The sequence below is a fragment of the Schistocerca nitens genome, chromosome 8 (genome assembly GCF_023898315.1).
Source record: "Schistocerca nitens isolate TAMUIC-IGC-003100 chromosome 8, iqSchNite1.1, whole genome shotgun sequence".
NCBI lineage: Eukaryota > Metazoa > Arthropoda > Insecta > Orthoptera > Acrididae > Schistocerca > Schistocerca nitens.
In genome coordinates, this window is record NC_064621.1 from 209,550,791 (window position 1) to 209,569,331 (window position 18,541).

Consider the following 18,541-nt stretch of genomic DNA (forward strand, 5'->3'; position numbering starts at 1 on the left):
GGAGCCCCCATCCTCCCACATACAAAATCAATCATCAGAAAGCTAATTTTAGACGTAGTAAGAAATGGATCAACAGAGATATCATGAACGATAGACAAGATTTAAAAGATTCGTATGGAAGACTTTTTTTATCGGTCGTCTGAATGATATGATGTCGCCCGCCACGATTTCCCCTCCTGCGCCAATCTCTTTATCTCAAAGTGGCACTTGCGGATTTCAATGTCGGGCCGGAAGTTGAGTTCCGCCAACACCTCAGCCTCCGTGATCACAGGGCTAAGCTTCGTGATCACAGTGGTGAAGATCGGCGGACGTCGGGGAGGTTGAGGCTGACGGGGAGAGGACGGAGTGTGGTAGGGGGTGAGGGTTGCACATTGGCGAAATTGGATACGAGGGATGCGGGAGAGGAGATCGGTGTGGAAGGAAGCATTGGGGGATTTAATGAGGACCGAGTCCTTGCGAGGCATCAGAAGGGAGATGGGGGCATTGGGGTAGTATTTCTGGATGGCGAGGGTGAGGGCATCAAGGAATTGAGGGTCAGGATTGGAGAGGACAAAGGTGTGGGTGGCAATCGTGGTGGGGGCGGGGTCAGGGTCGCGTCCATGGGGGTGGGTGCGTCACGGGGATTGGGGGTTTTTTGGAGATTTCAGGGGAAGGGTCAACATTCAGGCGCTTTGAAGGTTTCGTGGTCATGACTGGGTGGAGAGGGGGCTGGGGGATGGGTTGCAGGGGGAGATGGGGAGGGGCAGGACCACCCTGAGCAGCGGATGACGCAGAGGGAGGGGGCGTGGGTGTCATAGAGACCGTGGAACGTCGAGCCGAAATCCGCGCTGGCTTGGAGCCCATTGGAGGCAGTGCAGGGAGCGGTGGAAAGTCAGTAACTGTCGATGGGGCGACAGTGATAGGGGAGGAGGAGTTGGGGGTGGTTACAGCCGAAAGTGGCGCAGGGGTGGGGTGGACAGGGAGAGAAGGAAGGATGGGAAGGGGGGTGGAGGATGAGCTCCATGTGATGTTGGTTGGAGCAGTGGAGGGAGAGGTGAAAATGATAGGGTGGTGGGTTGGGACATGATGGCAGCGCGCGAGAAGGGCGACGGCGGCGGCGGCTGCGGTGGCAGCAACCGACCGGCGGCGGTGGCGGCGAGCACCGGCAGGCGGCGACCGAGCGGCGGCGAGCACCGGCAGGCGGCGACCGAGCGGCGGCGGCGGCGGCGAGCACCGGCAGGCGGCGACCGAGCGGCGGCGGCGGCGGCGAGCACCGGCAGGCGGCGACCGAGCGGCGGCAAGCACCGGCAGGTGGCGACCGAGCGGCGGCGAGCACCGGCAGGCGGCGGCGAGCACCGGCAGGCGGCGACCGAGCGGCGGCGAGCACCGGCAGTCGGCGGCGAGCACCGGCAGGCGGCGACCGAGCGGCGGCGAGCACCGGCAGGCGGCGGCGGCGGCGAGCACCGGCAGGCGGCAGCGGCGGCGGCGGCGGCGGCGAGGAGGACCGGACGGCGAGCAGTAGTGACGGCGAGCAGACCATACGGCAAGGAAATGGTGGGGCTCTTCCACGTCGAAGATACACCCTGAGAGTAGCCCAGGCAGTGCGAGTCCTCGATGAAGAAGTGAGGGAATCCAACCCTCGAATGGTCGTAAACTAGCGAGATTCCCACTTGTATATGCAAAGGACGGTTCCTGATTGGCTGGAATACGTCGTCATAGCAACAGCGATATGGCGCGTAGTGAAGTGGTGCCCTCTACTTCCATAGATGTCATTTCTATCACGCATTGCTTGCAATGCCATCCCTTGAATCAGGAGGTAAAGTACGGGAAGTTTTTCTCTGCCATTTTTCTTTATCCAGTGCACTCTTCCAAGTGTTGCTAAGTGCATAGCCGTTGTCTCTGTTAAAGTTATTATCGCTAAGTCTAATTTAGACTGCTTCCCAGATCACAGAGTCCCAATAATTCGATGCGTGGGCTATTACTCTGGTTTCTTCAAATAAAATCTTATGCTTGTTAAGCAGGCTATGTTCAGCCACCGCTGATTTTTCCAAATACCTGTATTTCAGGTGGCGCTGGTGCTCGATGCAGCGGTCGGCAACGGTTCTTACGGACTGGCCCACGTAATTCTTGCCGCATTCACAAGGAATGGTATAAATTCCCGGCACTCTTAAGCTGAGACTATCTTCGACTGGTCTCAACATTTCCTTAATTTTCCTAGGTGGTCGGAAAACTGGTTTTATTCCTTGCCTCTTCAGGACTCTGGCTATCTTGCTCGTTGTAGCACCGCAAAAAGGAAGCCGCGCTATGTGTTTGTCCTCTTCTTGTATATGGCCGGCATCGTGTCTTACTTTCTTGGACAATACTGATTTAATTTCACCGGCAGAATAACCATTCCTCTTGAAAACAGTCATCAAATGGTTAATCTCAGGACCAAGGTGGTCATTGTCAGAAATAGTCCTGGCTCTGTGTACTAAAGTATTCAGCATAGCTCTCTTCTGAGACGGATGATGGAACCTGTGGCTATGCAGATATAAGTGTGTATGGGTTGGCTTCCTGTACACAGACTGGCCCAGTCGTCCATCCGGCTTTCGCTCCACCAACACATCTAAATAAGGTAACTTCCCTTCCTTCTCTACCTCCAATTTTGCCTATTAGCTAATAATGTTCTCTTTTGTATGACATAAAATTAATTATAGAAAACATAAAACCAGTAGAGACAAGAGACAAGCAAGACAGTACACATGTCATCACTCCTTAGGTCCCAGCATCTTTTTCTCTCGAATCTTGCTACAGCTTTACAGGGCGTGCTTTCCGTTCTGCGAAACAACTATTACCTCATCAAAGTTTGCCAAAAGTTTTGCTACATGCAAAATCAAAATGTCGTTGTCTAATACTGAAAAAGCTGTTATATGATTAGTACCCAAGACGGGTGTGGTTTCTTGATCTGATTCCGTCTATTTCGTCATTATCTGCTGGGTAAAAGGAAATATTGCAGCAATTTGCAACAGACGCTAAATAAGAGAGACTGTTTTGGAACAAATGGTCATTTTTATCTACCTCATTTATGTAAATGACACGACAGAACATAATTCACGATGTACCAATAGCAAATGCACATTAGGTCTGTTACAAGTAAAAAGTTTTTTGTTGGGAAATAGTTTCACATTTAATTCATACGCAACATTTTTTCATGCATGAGATCGAAAAGTAGTAGTAGCACGAAAATCTTATATAAATTTCGAATCGTCATATTCTTCCATATAACTTGTGTGATGTTCCCATTTCTTCTCCTTCCTCGTTCTAACAAACAATCTTGTCATCACTAATTCTGCCGTTGTCAAAGCTTATTCTCCACTTAACTTCACTCATCCTACCAGAATCACCGGTTCAGTTATCTCGCACTTATTCTCCGGTTAGGCGTAATTACGTATTCGTACAACGTGTGTTCCGTGCTCTCTCGAGAATAGAAGTAAGTGGTTTCCAGGGATTGTGTAACTGGCCCTTAGCAGTGTGACGATCTGGCAAAAATTTTCTGTCAAAATTTCACTTTGTTGGATACACCGAGAAGACAATATGTAATCTCTCTTACCTGTTACTTACGCAACAATGCATTCAAGTAGCAATGAATTACATTATATTTCTACTAACAAATTTACAACCAAAAGTTATTCCTCATGTAAAGCTAAAATCCATGTATTCCATGTGTCAAATGCTCAATCAGTATAAAATGTACGTAATAACTGGAGTATGTACCCAAGGTATCACATAGAATATACCACAACTACCAACAGTAAGACAAACAAACAACTGCTGAAAAAGCAAGCAGTGTCCTGACTTGCAACACTCTCACTAATGTATCAATACATACAAACACAATAAACATACATAATCACTAACTATTTCAGATGAGAATAGCTCGAGGTTCTACGATATTCTCACCTGAAATAGGCAGAAATAGGCTATTATCAACCAGTAAGCTATTTAGACTATATTACACATCCAAATATAGTATACCACTTCCATCTATATATTGCAACTTATTTTCACCACAATCATTGTATTACATGTTTTTATTTTTCTTTGTCATTTGCATTATGTAAATTATATTTTCATCAAGTTGGCAGAAACAAATTACATACAACCACTTTAACAATTGTTAAGCATTCAATTCACTGTGACCTTAGAGAAATTTTTATACATTATGTTCTTTATGTTATTTAAAAAAGGCATTATCAACTGTATAGGAACAAGACGGCATTAATGAGAAGACTTTACTGTTAGATTTAGAAGCATCCAACCCCCTTACATTTCAAGGCCTTGTGTTACACTGTAATGTTAATGCAATACATAAATTACCTGTTACTCCTGTTAGTCTTTTATTTCCACTCTGATAGTCTGAATCTATGGATTTCACTAATAATTATGACAATGCGTATCATTCGCACACCCAATCGACCACATAAACAAACAGCGATTGGCATTTATCCGTTTCAGTTTATTCAGCTCAGCTCATATAGCACTGTCCCCATTTTTTTGCGGGAAAGTTTTTTATGGCTGCAGAAAATGGGGACTCCCTTGACAGAGAAATCATGTAACTATGCACGCATTCAAAAATCAACTTACGATTGATTGAGAAATCAACCTAGAATATGTTCAAAAATATTCGAAAACCAACAGGGATGCGTTTCAAAATCATATGAACAATTGATAGACCAACGTGCACTGGGCGCTAGGTGCTTTGAGAAACAAATGTTTTTTTCTTCAAGAGTATGAATTTGGCACCCACTGAAATTGCTGCCCGAGGCAGATACCCCAGTTTGCCTCTGCCCTCTCCTAGATCTGGGTTCGCTGGATCCCTTATCTACATCTACATCTGCATCCACATAGATGCTCCACAAGCCACCATATGGTGCGTGGCAGAGGTACCCGGTATCACTACTAGTCATTTCCTTTCCTGTTCCATTCGCCAATAGAGCGAGGGAAAAACGTCTATCTATATACCTCCGCATGAGCCCTGATTAGGCATGGAGGGGCTCCACTTAATATTCACGTAAAATATGAGTGTAGGCTTCAGTTTAGAATGTCACTTCCCCTCCAGCGCTCGGCATTTCCCACTACAGTGCCTGCCAGCAACCCCCACCACTACTGCTCTCCTACACGTGCCCTGCCGACTGTGTATTTACCAGCCACCATTACCCTGCAGCCACCACTGGCATGGCTGAAGGAAAGTTGGACAGACTATAGTTCACCATACCAACATACTATAGTATTCCATTTCAGTACTACAGTTCTACAGGGAGTGTGGACAGATCCCACTCCGCACTTACAGGCAAGTGTCCAGGTCGTTACAGTGCAGCAAAGATAGCTGAAGCGTATGCTGCACTTTATGTGTTGTTACAACTAGTTCCGACAATGCTAAATGTGTAGTGGTGATGTCTTCCAGAGAGCTGAGAAGTTATGTACAGTACCATCTGGTGAGTTGTAGCAACATGTGCGATCTGAAAAGCAAAATATAGAGGTACTAGGGTGTTTTGTGACATCAGTTTCTCAGTGAAGATGCTGTATATTTAACAGTGAGTATTTAATTTAACTAAAATTATCTTAAAGATAGATCCAGTGGAATTCTTTACTCAAAACCGTTGATCTTAATACTATTAACTGGCATAATTTCTATTTGCAGTTACAACTCTTTTGTATGGATTTTTGCAGATAATAAATTCATAAAACGTTGTCAGCATGATCAGGAAGTATTCAGGATTCACCCTCATAGCAGTGGAAGTGCAAAAATATAACAAAATAAATTTTTTTTAGATATGAAATTTCATCATTTTTTTACTTACTGTTGGCTGCATTTGTTGCTATAGGTACATTTTTCTTCACAAGTAAGAGATATTCTTTGATGAATTTTGCACAGCATACAAACCATACTTACAGGTGTATGAAACTCTAGAATTTTCCAAATCTATTAAAAACTCTGGTAAAAATTGAGATAATTAACTACAAAATTTGATTTTTTTCTAAACATAAGGTTTAAAACGTAACAGCTCATTCATTTATTCATAAATTAAATAGATTCTAGAGTTTAAGACACCTGTAAGTATGGTTTGTATGCTGTGCAAAATTCATCGAACAGTCTCTCTTCCTTATGAAGAAAAGTGTACCTATAGCAACAAATGCAGCCAATAGTAAGTGAAAAAAATGATGAAATTTCACATGTAAAAAAATTATTTTGTTATGTTTTTTAACTTCCGCTGCTACGAGTGTGAATCCTGAATCCTTCCTGATCATGCTGACAAAGTTTTATGAATTTAATTATAAAAGTATAGACAGTGGAAATTAAAATGTCCTGTGGTGCCTCTCCTGCTCCAAGTCGGCCCGTTTGACGTCCTCCCCCCCTTAAAGAGCAATGGTGACATCAATATAAGGCAATAGGCATAATTTGCAATGAAACAGTATTAGTCATCAAAGAATACAATGTAAAACGCCATTATTAGGGCAAACATTCTCAGAGTCATTCCAGATTTACCGGAAGCCAACGGTTAGAAGTACATCCATCTTACAAAGAAGTTCAAAATCCCAGTCAATGTTGTTTAAGAAAGTAAATGCTGAACAAGAAGCAGTAACTTGTACTAGTTACCATGTGGCTCACTCTACAACAAAACAAGGAAAACCATTTGCTGACAGTAAATTATAAAGTACTGCATGATTGAAGCAGTTGAGGAAATGTGTTCCAGAAATAGCTAGATTATTTAAAAACATCAGTTTGTCAACAAACACAGTGGCTTGAAGAGCAGATGACATTGTCCCAGAAGAAGCTGAATAGCTACGTGGTTTAGAGGTTATGATACAAAAATGTTGCATGGAGGGTTGTGTGATCAAAACTCATCTCGAGTGTACCATTTTAATTATTATATTCGGTTCGAGTAGATTCTAGAAGCATCCATAAATGTCAAGAATCATTGTACTGGAATGTTCTGCAGTTGTATAATTACTGTATGTGTTCTGGCCGGATGCAGTTCGCTCCACGCTCTTGTATGTGCAAGTGCTGAATAAACCTTCCTTAAGTGAAGTTAGTGTTTGTCATTCATTTAATTACACCTTCTTCTACGTCACATTATTCTGGTGGAGACGCTGGGTATTGGAACTTGTGATAGCGCACATTCTCGACGACACAGTAGCTCCCTTCACGCCATGACAGAGCCGCCGTTTACGTGGCGAGAAACCTGAGTTCGAGCCATATTCAACAGATCGCAGTCTATCGGAGATAGAAGAAGAAGAAGAAGAGGACGTTACGATGACAGCAACTGTGTGCCACCACATGACACGGCCTTTCGGGTTCTCTGGTGACAATGGCCAAGATCCAAACAAGTGGCTGAAGGTATATGAGCTTGGAGGGCGCTGTCAAGCAATGGTATGAGAACAACGAGGAGAAGTTCACAAACTGGGAATGATCCCAGGAGGAACTGCGCAAGTATTTCGGCGACACACAGCGACAGAAGTGCAAGGCTGAAGATAAAGTGCAGAGCACAGCGCCCAGGGGTAACTACAGCTTCAAGACGTCTTGGAGTTGTGTAAAATAGTGTATCCTAGAATGAAGGAGGAAGATTAGGTTGCACATCTCATGAAGGGTATTGCTGAGGACATGTATCAAGCCCTATTCCTGAAGGAGGTTTCGACAGCAGACAACTTCATAAAATGGTGCCAGTATATTGAGACAATGCATCAAAACAGAATTACATGTAAGACGTTTGAACGGCTTCCAAACGTCGTATCGATGTCTGAGATGGAGGAAGCAATTGATTTCACAACTGTTCTTCGTCAGATAGTGAGAGAGGAAGTTCTGAAGGCACTTGGATTGTACGGCGAGCAAAAAAAACGAGACGCTTCAAGAGGTCATAAGGGAGGAAATGGAACACATGTTGAACCCAATCTCTCGTCCTTCATTTCCCTTTAAAATGCTGAAAAAGTCGAGACCCAGGCAGAGTTACGTTCCTACAATGCCACATGAGGAACCTGTTTGGACGTCAAGGAAGACTGACGTCTGGAGGACCCAGGACAAGCAACCAGTATGTTTCCACTGTGGACCACTGGGACATGGGGTGCGCTATTGCCGAGAAAGGCGGCGGATATTTGATGACGCCCGCGCCAGAAGATAGCAGACCGATCTTAGCCGACGCCAACTCCGGGACGACGAAGATAAACAAGAAGATGTGGGTGCAGGATGACGTAGGTCACTATCGCCGCAAGCTAGTCGCTGGAGAGGACGCACGAACACGCCGATCAAGGTCTCCATCGCCGTTTAGAAGCTCCAGCCGATCACCTAGCCGCCACAACCTGGAAAACTAAAGGGTGAGACCTTCCTTGGAGGTGAGGCCGTTGATCACTACAAAAATGATAGGAAACTACGTCGATATCCTCATGGATGGCCGACCAGCCCAAGCTCTTGTGGTCTCTGGAGCATCATATTCAGTCATTTGGGAGAAGTACCGTCGCCAGCTGCAGAAAACAATATTCGTCGACAGCAAAACATCTCTGCTGAAGGTGGCTAATGGGAAATATGTCAAACCTACAGGAAGATGTACCATTTGTGTTGGTATAAGTGGCCATACACAACCCTTAGAATTCACCGTCTTACAGGAGTATAGTCATGACGTCATTCTCGGATGGGACTTTTTGAAATCTTCTCAGGCAATAATAGTATGTGGTAGCTCGAAGATTATGCTAGACGAGATGAGATACTGTGAACAGGAAGATGTGCATCTGAGTGTGTGGAGACTATGTGTGCTGGATGAAGTGATCATTCCCGCAGTCAGCACTAGAAAGGTAACTGTCACGTGCCATACCATGCATCAACCCACGGATGTTGTGGTGGAATGTAACAGAAGCGTACCACTGAAGAATAACTTGGTCATCCCAGCCTCTGTCGTCTCGTTTAAGAACGGATTCGGTTAACTGTGGATAGTTAACTGTCGCCAAGAACCACAGATCCTTCCAACATGCATGTGCGTAGCAAACGCTGAGCCGTTAATTGAAGAACAGCTGAGCGCCATAGAAACCCTCCATGCCGAGTCTGTGGGCGAATTAGGGCTACCACTACAAGACAAGATCTTCTAGCTCGACTGTCACCAGATCTCCCTAAGGAACGACAGAAGAAGCTTTTTGCCATTCTTCAAGAGTTCTCTGAATGCTTCAATCCACAGGTGAAGAACAAATTAGACAAATCGAAAGTGAAGCACCGGATTAGCACTGGAGACCTTCAACCAATAAGCCAGAGAGCATACTGTGTGTCAACAACGAAATGTCGAATAATTCGCGACGAGGTAGAGAAAATGATGAAGAATGACATCATTCAGCCTTTACAGAGCCCATGGTCGTCATCAGTGGTCCTCGTCAGGAAGAAGGATGGCAGTTGGCGCTTTTGTGTTGATTACAGGAAGCTTCATAAGATAACTAAAAAGGATGTTTATTCTCTTTCACGAATTGACGATACACTAGATTGTCTGAAGGGGGCTAATTTTTTCTCAGCCATGGACATGTACAACGGATACTGGCAAATTGAAGTAGATGAGGCTGATCTTGAGAAAACTGGATTCATCACCCCAGAGGGCCTGGTTAAGGTAATGCCGTTTGGTTTGTGTAATGCACCAGCAACTTTTGAACGGATGATGGATAATCTTCTAAGGCACCTGAAGTGGACCATGTGTCTTTGTTATTTAGATGACATTAGTGTTCTTAGAGACATTTGATGAACATATAAGGAGACTGAGGGCCGTTCTTGTCTCCAACAAGGCGGACTGAAACTTAATCCAAGAAAGTGTTTCTTTGCAGCAAAAGAAATCAAAATAGAATGAGATTTTCACTCTGCAGCGGAGTGTGCGCTGATATGAAACTTCCTGGCAGATTGTGTGCCAGACCGAGACTCGAACTCGGGACCTTTGCCTTTTGCGGGCAAGTGCTCTACCAACTGAGCTACCCAAGAATGACTCACGCCCAGTCATCACAGCTTTACTTCGGCCAGTACCTCGCCTCCTACCTTCCAAACTTTACAGAAGCTCTCCTGCGAACCTTGCAGAACTAGCACTCCTGAAAGAAAGAAGTTTCATATCAGCGCACACTCCGCTGCAGAGTGAAAATCTCATTCTGGAAACATCCCCCAGGCTGTGGCTAAGCCATGTCTCCGCAATATTGTTTCTTTCAGGAGTGCTAGTTCTGCAAGGTTCGTAGGAGAGCTTCTGTAAAGTTTGGAAGGTAGGAGGCGAGGTACTGGCGGAAGTAAAGCTGTGAGGACGGGGCGTGAGTCGTGCTTGGGTAGCTCAGTTGGTAGAGCACTTGCCCGCGAAAGGCAAAGGTCCCGAGTTCGAGTCTCGGTCCGGCACACAGTTTCATCTACCATGAAGTTTCGAAATCAAAATACTTGGATATCTTGTATCAAATGAACGTGTGCGGCCAGACCGAGAAATGGTGAAATCTATAACGGAATTTCCTATTCCTAAAAGTTTTAAAGATGTGAGTAGCTTCCTCGGATTATGTTCTTATTACCATCGTTTTATCAAAGACTTTTGTATCAAACCCAGGCCACTCTAAGAGTTGTTAAAAGTTGATGGTAAATTTATCTGGGGTGGTGCTCAACAAGATTCTTTCGATGTGCTAAGAACACCTCTGACGACTGACCGTGTACTTGGTCTGTATGATGAGAGAGCACCTACAGAACTACACACAGATGCCAGCAGGTATGGGATCAGTGCTGTTCTGGTACAAATTTCGGATGGAAAAGAGAACGTTATAGCCCATGCTTCTAGGACACATACAAAAACCGAGAGAAACTTCTCAACTACAGAAAGAGTATGTCTTGCTCTGATCTGGGCCATGTGCAGATTTCGATAGTACCTCTATGGAAGGCCATTCACAGTTGTTACAGACCATCATTCACTTTGTTGGTTGACAGGTCTTAAGGATCCAACAGGACGGCTCGCCAGGTTGGCACTACGTCTTCAAGAATATTACATTACCATAGTGTACAAAAGTGGAAGAAAACACAAGATGCCGACTGCCTCTCAAGAAACCCTGTGCAAGACCATCAAGGCTTTGATGAAGGTGGTGACTGTCTCACGGCACTCCAGGATCTCTCTGTTGAGCAGAAGAAGGACGCCAAGATACCTCGAATTATGCTTGCCTTAAATCGGTCAGAGGATGTGAAGGGACAATATAATGGATTACTTTACAAGAAAAACTTTGATCCGTTTGGAAAGAGGTGGCTACCAGCGATTCCTAAACACATGCACTTAGATGTTCTACAGAAATTCCATGACACACCTGAGGCCGGACACCAAGGATTTATTAAGACACACGATAGAATCTGCAAGAGATTTTTCTGACCAGGTTTATTTCGGAGTGTCCGTCACTATGTGTCGCACTGTCGAGAGTGCCAGAGGAGAAAGGCAGCCTCATAAACCACCTGGACGACTCATACCAATTCCAACAGCCGAAACGCCTTTCCAGCGTGTTGGGACTGACCTCCTCGGACGATTTCCAACATCTGCTAGTGGCAATATATGGATTATTGTTTGCAAATGGCTCTGAGGACTATGGGACTTAACTTCTGAGGTCATCAGTCCCCTAGAACTTAGAACTATGTAAACCTAACTAACCTGACAACACATACATCCATGCCCGAGGCAGGATTCGAACCTGCGACCGCAGCGGTCGCGCGGTGCCAGACTGGATTATTGTTTGCACTGATTATCTGGCACGCTATGCCATTACAAAAGCCGTGAAAACAGCCAAAGCATCCGAGGTAGCCAAATTCATCTTGGAAGACATTGTATTAAAACACGGTGCCCCAAGGTCGTTAATTACGGATCGAGGGAATGTTTTTCAATCGAATCTTGTGAGAGAGATAAACCGTCGGTGCAACATTACTCATCACATGATGACTGCCTACCATCTGCAAACTAACGAGCTTACTGAACGCCTTAATAAGACTTTGGCCGACATGCTATCAATGTTCGTCAGTGTTGAGCAGAGCAACTGGGATGAGGTGCTGCCTTTCGTGACATTTGCCTACAACACAGCCAAACAAGACACCACAGGATTTACGCCATTTTTTCTGGCGTGAGGCGACTACGACGATGGACACTGTGTTTCCGTTACATCCTGATGACGTGGACGACGACTACACCGGTCATGTGTTAACCAGAGCCAAGGAGGCTCGGCAGTTAGCTCGACTCCACACGCTGCAGGCTCGGAAAACGATCGCCGGAGGTATGACGCAAGCCACCGCCCTGTTATCTATCAGCCTGGTGACCTCGTCTGGAACTTCACTCCTGTTTGGAAGGTTGGTCTCTCTGAGAAGCTCCTCAGGCGCTACTTTGGACCTTATAGATTGTAAGACAGTTGTCTGATGTTACTTACGAAGTTGAAGATTTCGACCCTGACGCTAGACAACGAAAGTTCAGAGGAACGTGCCACCTCCTTCGAATGAAGCCCTATAAGGATCCTGCAACCCAGGGTAAATTCGAAGCTCCAGCAACAGGCAACAAGCGGACAGGTGACGAAAAGCGTAGCAGTAAAAGAAGTTCTAAGAAGTGATTCTTGAGTTTCTCCCGGCGTATTTGATAATCAAAATATCCACGGGTGTGCTGCCGGTCTATAGTGTCCAACGGGCACAATACGAGTATTTCGGCGATCATACATGTCGCCATCATCAGGTGAACTGACGGACTGAGCTCCTGTGAACGTGCCGGCACGGAGATCCGTACGCTAAGGCTGCTCAGAGGGAACTGGGTTCGGTCGCTTTTTTTGTTTTGTTTTTCATTCCCTTCTCAGATGGAGAAGGGCGGGCTGTTATAGAGCGTGCGTTGAGCTCTTTTCAGCCATGGGGTTTAAGTTGTTCTGTTTTGGCACTGTTTATTACTATCGCTGGGGTGCAAAAAAAAAAGGGGGGGGCTTCTCCCAATTGGGAATTTATTTGCAGGAGTTTGTTGGGGACAGTTCCGGTATTTACCTTAGCGGCCAAGGAAAACCTGCAAAACCCGGCCAGAACTGCTTGTTATGACTTGCCTTCTCTTTATTTGCCGTGATGCCAGCGTTGACGTTGGCGTTCACGGCGGGCAAGTGCGGCTTCGCGTCTTCTGTCACGCTCCACCTCTTGCTCCTCTTGCTTTCTTCTGAACTGCTCGTCTCTGGCTTCCGCCTTTCTTCTTATGAGCTCCTTGCTTTGCAGGAAGCTCATTTGGTGCTCGTCTCGGTCGGCCAAGTTTGGGTTGGTGACGTCCAGGATTTCGCTGTCCACAAGGGCGGCCCAGTGATTGACGAACTCCTTGGTTTGGACGCTTGAGTCCTGACGTGTTGCCGGTGCTCCCTTGCCTTCTAACGAGGCCTGTGTGGCTCGACTGATCGTCATCTTCTTCGGCCAGGCTGTTTGTGTGGCTTGGTCACGACTGGGGTGTGCTGCTTTTGTTGCCGGCCCGTCGTCTTTGTCCTGCTCATCCGTCTGCAGCGCCTGCGTCTCCTTGTTGGTATTGCGGCGGAGGGATTCACGGAGAATGAGGCAGGCGGCCTCCATCTCTGCATGGAGGACCATGCGGAATCTTGTTTCCGCTTCCCGGAGGGCCGAGTCGATGTCGGGACCAGCTGTCGCCTCCGTCTTCCCACCCGCTGCGTCGCTCCGCCGCCCCCCTCCACCGCCTTTGCCACAGGCGGCGGGGGAAGGCGGCCGCACGTGAGCGGTGGCCGTCGTCGATTCTCCTCCGGGTGCCGCCGTTGTTCCCGCGGCGTTGCCTCCTCCTCTCGCTGTTGCCTCTGTCCCTCCGCTGTTCGCAGCGGCTGCAGGACGTTGCCGTCTCCTTCTTCTGCGGCGCCGCCGCTTTGCCTGGTGCGCCGTTTTCTGCGCTGTGGCGGGATTTCGGCCGTTGAAGGCCTGGCATCTGCGCCAGTTCGCAACGTGCTCACCGCCGCAGCGGGCGCACGTCGGTTGGACGTCTTTGGTGCTGGTACAGGTGCGGGTGTCATGGTGACGTCCGCACTTGACGCACCTGGCGGCGTTGCGGCAGTGTTTTGCCACATGCTCTTCCTCCTGGCACTTGAAGCACTGTGGCTTCGTGTCCAGGTGGGGGGGGGGGGGGGGGGGGGGGGAGAGTCTCCGGCTGCACGTGAAAGCCCAAGAGCTTCCGGATTTCGAGGATGTCCCCGCCGTTGTCTGCCGCTGGTGTGGCGACAATAAACAGCGGCGGTTTCCTCTTATTGGTTTTGTTGTGCAACCTGACGGTTGCCTCAAGAAAACCTTGGCGGCGTAGTCCTTCCTTCACTGATCGCTCCGTGAGAATCTGACTGAAACGGATGGTAAATTACCTTTCCTTGACGTCTTGGTCAAGAGAAGGGCTGACGGCACCCTAGGTCATGGGGTGTATCGGAAGACTACGCACACTGATCTGTATTTGCACGCAGACAGCTGCCACCACCCTTCACAGAGGAATGGGGTACTTAAAACTCTAGTACATAGGGTGCGCACTATCTCTGACGCAGAGAGTCTACCCCAGGAATTGGAACATCTGAGAACTGTTTTTCGAAAAAATGGGTACTCAGAGTGGCAGATTCAACGTGCTCTCCGCCCAACCACTGCAGCACAACCTGTTGAGATGGATGAAGTCACGAGGGAGGAGGTAGGCACTGCATTTATTCCATACACAGGCGCACTCTCGGGGAAAATCGCCCGCATTCTGAAGAAATACCGGGTCGGAACTGTGTTTTGTCCTCCAAATAAAACTCGTGCACTGGTGCGGAGCGCCAAGGATGACCTCGGTTTGAGGAAGGCCGGCGTGTACCAGATTCCGTGTCAATGTGGCAAGTCGTATATTGGTCAGACGATGCGTACCGTCGAGGATCGATGCCGTGAACACCAGAGGCACACTCGACTGATATATCCGAGCAAGTCGGCGGTCGCTGAACATTGTTTGTCGGAAAATCACGCCATGGAGTATGACTGCACGAGGATTCTGGTACAGACGTCGAGATACTGGGACAGCGTTTTTAGAGAGGCCATCGAAATTCGCACCAATGACGGCCTCATAAACCGCGACTGTGGCTATAATCTTAGCAAGGCTTGGGAACCAGCGATCGGGTTAATCAAGAGTACATCGAGCAAACGTATAGTTGTGACGACCACGGCGGACAGAGCCATCACACCGACGTCATCTCAGACGCCGTCGCAATCTGTTCCACCGCGCGACCGTGGCGCGGGGCGCGGACGGCGGAGGGAGCGCGCCGCGGGCGGAGGGTATTTAAATCGGCCGCCGCCGCGACCGAACCCAGTTCCCTCTGAGCAGCCTTAGTGTACGGATCTCCGTGCCGGCACGTTCACAGGAGCTCAGTCCGTCAGTTCACCTGATGATGGCGACATGTATGATCGCCGAAATATTGTGCCCGTTGGACACTACAGACCGGCAGCACACCCGTGGATATTTTGATTAAGTTCTAAGAAGATCACCACCGGGGCGAGAATCAGTCATCAGGACTCGGAGTAAGCAGGACCGATAACTCGTTCCCGGACTAGGACGACTTAATAACGAGACACTGTTCCCTTAAGGAGGAAGCAATCTCGTAGAAGAAGCTGAGTAGCTCCGTGGTGTGGTGGTTATGATACTAAACGGTTGCATTGAGGGTTGTCAGTTCAAAACTCAGCTGGACTGTACAATTTTAATTTCTGTATTCGGTTCGAGTACATTCTAGAAGTATCCACAAAGGTCAAGAATCATTGTAGTGGAATGTTCTGTAGCTGCATATATATACTGTATTTGTTCTGGCTGGAGCCAGTCCACTCCGCTCTCTTGTATATACAAGTTCTGAATAAACCTTCGTTAAGTGAAGTTAGTGTTCGTCATTCATCTAATTACACCTTTTCCTACGTGACGATATTGCTGGAAATATAAGTATATTAACTCGATTGTGTGAGAAAACTCAATACTTAGAGTGCTTTTCTAAGTGTCTGGATGAGTCAACGGATGTTTCAGATACTAATCAGGTGTTAAATTCTATTAGAGAGATAAAAATAATTATGAAGTGTATGAAAAGCTTCTTGATGTTCATGGAAGAAGAAAAAAGGATAGAAAATGCTGTTAAACAATCTCCAATGGAAAACTCAAGGTGTATCACAACTGAGGGTGACAAGAAATGGGCAGAAAGATGTCGTTGCTTCGTGTCAAAGGCGATAGAAGAATGATGGTGCGTCAAGACCATTAATCATACATTGCATCATTCGTCAACAGTCTTTGGGGGCGCTGATGACCGCGCAGTTGAGCACCCCGCAAACCAAATATCATCATCATTGTTCATCAACAGTCTTTGAGCAAAATAGGTTTGTATATTCCAGAAGTTTTGAAGCCAGTCATGTCAGCTGTTACTTGTATAAGATCACATGCTCTCAATCATCGTCAGTTCCAAGAGTTTATTGAAGAAATTGACGAAAATGACTTACCATATTATACAGCAGTATGCTCATTTAGCTGCGAAAAAGCTCTGGCCCGATTTTTTGAGCTCCGTACGACAATCGTAACTTTCTTGAATGAACAGAATCATCCTCTGGCTGAGTTGCAAAATAACACATTTAACTAAACATATGAATGACATTAATTTAAAATTACGAGGAGGAAACCAGCTACTGCCTGAGGTGTACACACAAATACATTTGACAAAAAATTGTTTTGTATCAGTATCAATTGAACAAAAATGTTTCACGCATTTTAATACACGGTGTACTTTAAGTCCGGTAACACTTCCAATTATTTATTGCACAAGAACCAAACAATGTACAGATATCATAGATATGTCATTTTGAAGAGAAATCCTGAAAGTTTTCTTTCATGTATACCGCCACAGCGTAGTTTGGTAATTTGACGATGGTCAGAGCTAGTCGCAAACATGGCGAGTTCAGGTGCGGAGCGAGTTTTCTGTGTGTTGAGAGTTCGACAAAAGCAAGTGTGCTACAGCTATTCAACGGATGTTTAGAACCAAGTACGGTAAGAAGCCACCAACAAGGAAGGCCATTTACCACTGGCACAACAAATTCGTTACGACGGGTTGCTTGTGCCCGGCAAAGAGAAGCGGACGTCCCAGTGAAGTGAAGTGAATGTGGAGCGCGTACGAGAGACATTCATAAGGAGTCCAAAGAAATCAGTACGTCGTGCATACCGTGAACTCTAAATGGTTCCAATAACTGTGTGGAAAGTCCTGCGACAGAAGCTGTCTATGAAACCATTCACATTGGAGCTAGTGCAGAAGCTCAATAAAGACGACAGAGACAAGCGTTTGGAGTTTTGTTCGCAGTTGCAGCAATTGAATGAGGATGGGGATGGCATTGTTGCTCGCTTAATTTTTAGCGACGAAGCCACTTTCACACTAATGGAAAATTGAACAGGCATAATTGTCGAATCTGGGGTACAAAGCATCCACACGAATGTACTGAATTTGAGTGTCATTCCCCAAAAGTAAATGTTTTTTGTGCCATGTCACGTCGAAAACTGTACGGGCGATTCTTCTTCGACTAGAGCACTGTCGCTGGATATTCCTACTTGAACATGTTGCAGCAATGGCTGATGCCTCAAATACAATCGGACTCTCCGTCCATCTTTCAGCAGGATGGGGCTCCACCAAATTTTCATCGTGAAGTTTGTGGGTACCTGAACACGGAGCTGCCGCATCGATGGACCGGCCGTGCTACAGAAGAGGACAGCTGTTTCATGAAGTGATCTCCCCAATCACCAGATCTCACTCTGTGTGACTTTCTTCTGTGGGGACACATTGGAGATCTGGTATATGTACCGCCTCTACCATGTGATGTAGCAGAGCTCCGCGAGAGAATACAGGAAGCGACTGCCAGTCAACGATGTCATGCTGGGAGCTAGTGCAGGCAAGAATTCGATTACCGTATTGACGTCTGCCGGGTCACACACGGTTTACATAACGAATGCTTGTAAAAAAACTTTCAGAGTTTCTCTTCAAAATGCAATATGTGTGACATTTGTACAATGTTTAGTTCTTGTGCAATAATTAATTGAAAGTGTTCCACAACTTTATGTACACCCTGTGGATGTCAAACATTCAGTCAGCAAGCAGAGGCTCCATTTCCAGTAGATTTCTCTGTTGAACCTTTGAATACTTTAAAAATAAATTTTGAGTCTCATTTTTCAGATTTTAATGCAATTCCAAACGATATCAAGATTTTTCAAAATCCTTTTAACGCCGATATAAAAACTCTTGCCCCAGAACTTTAAATTAAATTGGTTGATTTGGAGTGTAGAGATTTTCGTGAAGATAAATGCTTAAATTCATTATTACTGGAATTTTATAAAGTCTTCCACTTACACTGTTTTATCAGCTGTATACGTTTGCTCGTGGCTTTTCTGATGCTTTCAGCACTACTTTTCTCTGTGAAAAAACATTCTCCAAAATGAAATGTACGAAAAATATTTACAGATGTAAAGTAACTGATGAGCATCTGATGATAATTTCCACTAGTAAGCTTGATTCACAACTACAAACAACTGTAAATGGTACATTACAGCTACAT